Below are 5,011 nucleotides of genomic sequence, written 5' to 3'. Positions count from 1 at the left end.
TCCCAGACACCTGAAGGAGAGGACCAGGGAGGGATAAGAAGGAGGAATGAGAAGAGCTAGGAAGGCATGGGCAGGGTGACAGATTTACAAGTTACTCAGAGCCACAGGCTAGAAGGGAACAAGAATTACTGGATCATAGATTTAGAACTGGAAGGGAGCTTAGTATCAAATCTAACTCTTTCATTTTACAGATAAGAAAACTGAGGCATAGAGAAGTGACTAAGGATCATGTAGTTAATAAATGTTTGAGGTAGTATCTAAATCCAGGTCTTCCTGACTCTAAATCCAATGTCCATATACACAATACCTCTGACCTGAATTGGGGCTAGTCCTCTCCAGTCTCTCCAGTTACTCAGGGGAGGGAACCAGACCTCACATCTACCAAAATAAGGAAATTGAGGCCATTTAGTCTCAGGGGTCTATGGAGCAATAGAAGAATAAAGAGTTGAAGAGGGAGAGAAATTCCTAAAGGTAAATGAGGAATTCAAAAGAAAAGATGAATGACATTAAACCAAAATAGACCTTGGTGGACAGAGGAAGTAGTAAAAGTGAACCTAGAGCACACATTTCTATTTGCTGATGACAAGCTGGTTTACTTAGAAAACCCCATAGAATTAGCAAAGAAACTGAGACAAAAATTTCAGTAAATGAAACAAGATGCAAAATAAACCCACAAAAATTAATAGAATTTCTATACAGCAATAATAAAACCCAGGACAAAATAATAGAAAGGCAAGTTCAATTTAAATAACTATAAAATGCATTAAATACCTGGCAGTCAATATAACAAAAACCTTCATGGATATAATTATGACTCTCTTTAAAGAAATAAAAAAATAATTTAAATAATTGGAGAGCTATTCAGAACTCATGGTTGGGCAGCAACAATATAATAAGAATGATGATATTACCTAAATAAGTTTACAGATTTGCTGTTATACTAATCAAATTATCTATTTTATATTAATAGACAAAATAATAAAATTAATTTGGAGGAACAAAAGGTCTAGAATCTAAATGGGAAAATACTTCTGAGCTATAGTCACAAAAGATTCTTATGGTTTGGATCTTTTTATTATAAACATGCCATCTAAGTTCCTAAATAACAGAGACACAAATCACATGACTCTGGAGCATTTACCCCATAGGCTATTGATTTATGTGTAAGCAAAGTTCAGGTTATTGGAGCAACAGGCCTCTCAGTGAAGCTTCTACTTCTGGAGGGAAAAACTAAGAGGGGGCATGATGTAAAGAAAAGTCTCATCCCTGCCAATGGGAGGAAAAAAAGATTGGTTTGGGAGAAATGGCCAAAGCCAAAAATCATGAAGGTAGAGATTAGTCCCTCACCTCTGTAACCAACCTTGCCAAGATCAGAACACCTGCTGGTTACATGCTGCTTAATTTCAGTTACTTATATACTGCCTAGTTTATTGAATTGAACTGAGATTTTATTATTTTTCAGGATCATGTAACTAGAAAGTGATAAAGAACTAAAACTTCATTCAGTCTTTTAACTCTCAGTTTAATGTTCTTTCTATTACTCTATGCTCCCTCCTTAATTAATTAATCTTCCTTAAACATTTATTTCTTGATGTTGTTCTCCTACTCAAAAGAATCCAGTGATGCTTCATCGTATATATATATATATATATATAAAATCCAAGATTTTTCTATCTCTGCTATTTAGGAGTTTATGACTTATTCATTTAAAAAAACCTGAAACTCTTAAGAGTTTTGATGATTATAGCTCAGAGGTCCCCAAAGTCAAGATGAAATCCAAGCCATTTTAGACTGAAGAATTCAAAGTACCTTATAGTCAGATCCATATATAAAATTATCTCCCACTTCTCCTCTCTTCCAGGCTGGTCTCACTCTACTCCCCCAGCAATGCTTTTTCATTCATTCACTATTTAAGCTTGTTAACTCTTTAATTAAATGGGGATAATAATATTTGCAGGTAGATAGGTGGTACAGTGATTAGAGCACAGGGCTTAGAGTCAGGAAGATTCATCCTTGTGAGTTTAAATCCCTTCTCAGACACAGCTGTGTGACCCCAGGCAAGTCACTTAACCCTGTTTGCCTCAATTTCCTCATCTGTAAAATGAGCTGGAGAAGGAAAGGTTAAACCACTCCAGTATTTTTGCCAAGAGAGCCCCAAATGGGATCATGCAGAGTTGGATACAACTGAAACCACTGAACAAGAACAAAATGGAAGTAGAACCCAGAGAGCAATACATGTAGTAGCATAGTTAAAAAAAATGCTAAATGCATTCAGAGCTATGCAATGACCAGTCTTGATTCCAGAGTATGATGATGAACCATACCTCCTTCCTCTCAACAGAGAGAGGGTAGATTGTGGTTGGAGAATGAGGAATATGCTTTTTAGGAATAGTCAATGTATCAATTTGTTTTATTGGATTGTACTTCTTTGTTACAAGAGAAGGTTGGTTCTATCCAGGGGATGGAAAGGTGTTTTGGGGAAGTATAATAATGTGTGTGTGTGTGTGTGTGTGTGTGTGTGTGTGTGTGTGTGTGTAAGCATCAGCTTTCTATGTATGTATATATTTTTTAAAATTACCTAATGTTTACTAACTTTGGTAATGTTACTGTCTCACCACCACCACCACCACCATCATCACCACCACCACCACCATCATCATCATAATCACTATCATGGTTTTTGGATCACTATTAAGAGAACATCTCTCTGAAGCATAAAATCTCTGTCTTTTGAGAAGTAGTATTGATAAAACTACACTGAGCTTGGGGCACACCTTCCAGACCTAGTGATTTTCTGAAAGGTAGCATAGGGAAGGTCTTCTTGGAGGAGGTGGCTAATGGCTCTTCTCCATGTATGGTAGGTTATCATACTCAAGCTCTTGCTGACCAAGCTCCATGTTGGGTCATTTTGGAAGATGGGCCTCTGTCAATTTACTCTATTTAATTCTGGATCTCTTGTTCACTTCGAGGAAAAAAACAGGCATTCTTAGAATATTTGGTTTCTTCTGTTTAGGGAGTAGATTGGAATTTCTTTGCAAACAATCACATATATGTGGCCCCAGAGGATCACTTAGATTGCTATTCATCTCTTATCCGAAAAGTGTTGTTCCTGATGATCTCTGGGAGCCAGAGGCGTCAACAACCATGTTTCTTTTTCTCTCTTTGCCTAAGTGACATATTCCCAAAATATATTCTTACACGTCTTAGGCCATGTCTGAGAGTGCTGGGCCTCTACGAATAAGTTCACACTGAAGAGATTTAGATCAAAGCATTCATGTGGTTAACTGTCATAAAGGCTTCAGTTTGGTTTTTTTGTTCAGTTAGTTTTCTCATGCTTTTTCTCTCTTTCACAAATAACACATGGTAACCAGCAGTAGGAGAATAATTATAGGTCATGAGAAGGCCCCACCTGGTCTTTCAACAATGTGGACAAAAATTGGAATCGATTTAAGCCAAGATTTGGCCTTTATCTGCTAGCAATTGTAGGCACTGATAGAAACATAAGTCACTAGACCTGAGGCTTGAGATATTCATGACAATTTGAGGTTTATGCAAGAAGGGGTTACTGTCTGATTAGATACCAATCCCACAGAAATGCCATAAATATTTCAAACCTGGGGGGAGGGGATGAAATGAGTTTGATAATGTATACCTCTAACTAGAAGGTACAAAGAGAGAGGAAACAGTTGAAGAATGTCCAATGACTTGAAATTCCTGATCCAATTATTCAATTTGGAATTTCCCAAAAAGAAAGTCGATGTAATTCAGAAAGTATTATGTGCCCTACAACGTGCTGAGAAAACTCAGAAAATCAAAAATTGGAGAACAAAAAAAAGTCTCTAACATCAAGCTCCTTGCATTCTAGTTGGTAGACAAGAACAAATAATGATAGCTAACATTTCTATAAGCTTTCAGGTTTGCAAAACTCTTTCTTCTCTCTGTTTCTGTGTGTGTGTGTGGGTGTGTGGGTGTGTGTGTGCATGTATGCATGCATCACAATGGATAGAGTATTTAGAATAGGGAATGTAGATAAATGTACCAAATATACCCCAAATACACATTTGCTAAGTAGGACTTAAATATGACATTTGCCTAGATGTAACTAAGTGGTCTGGTAGAAGTGCTAGGCCTGAAGTCAAGACCTGAGTTTAAATCCAACCTCAGACACCTACAATCTTTACGCTACTGACCAAGTCATTTCAACATCTCTGTCTCAGTTTTCACATTTTTCCAAAGTAGGTGCTAGATTCAAATAAGATAACATATGAAACTCTTGGCAAACTATAAAATGTTATATAAATGTAAATTATTACTATCATTTCATTCTCCTCATCTTTTGCATTTGGTGGAGTGCAGAAAGAAATGGTCCTGGGACAAGTTTTATGTTTAATGTGAAATGGATTATTGTTCAGGTGGATAAATTATCATTGAGGTACAAATTCATATTCTGTAGAACTCTCTTATGTCATCTCTTTAGTCCCACTTTTTTGGGGGAAGAGCAGGCTGGGACTCTGTATTTTGAGAGCTTTTCATTTTACATAATTTGTAGACCTGAATTTTGTTATGGTTGTTGTTGTGTAGTTATGTCTGACTCTTTGTGACCTCGTTCGAGGTTTACTTGGCAAAGATACTGGAGTTTGCCATTTCCGTCTCCAGCTCATTTTATGGATGAGAAAACTGAGGCAAACATGGTTAAGTGACTTTCCCAGGTCACATAGCTAGCCAGTGGCTGAGGTTGGGTCTGAATTTGGGTCTTCCTGACTCTAGGCCCAGTGCTATAACCATTGTATCACCTCGCCACACTAGCTGTAATGGTAATACCTAGTAAAAACATCCTAAAATTTTTGTGGGTTAATGATACATTGATTCCTTCCAACTCTAAATATGTGATTCTACTCAATTTCAAGTTCGCAAGGAGATTGAAGTGCTTGTATTTGTAATATAGACATATGTCTTCTACTAGTTTATAAAGAATAGTGAATTTCTATTATATAATTCTTTTTTTTGTAGG

The sequence above is a fragment of the Trichosurus vulpecula genome, chromosome 2 (genome assembly GCF_011100635.1).
Source record: "Trichosurus vulpecula isolate mTriVul1 chromosome 2, mTriVul1.pri, whole genome shotgun sequence".
In the NCBI taxonomy this organism is placed as follows: domain Eukaryota; kingdom Metazoa; phylum Chordata; class Mammalia; order Diprotodontia; family Phalangeridae; genus Trichosurus; species Trichosurus vulpecula.
Note: the sequence above shows the minus strand (reverse complement) of the source record.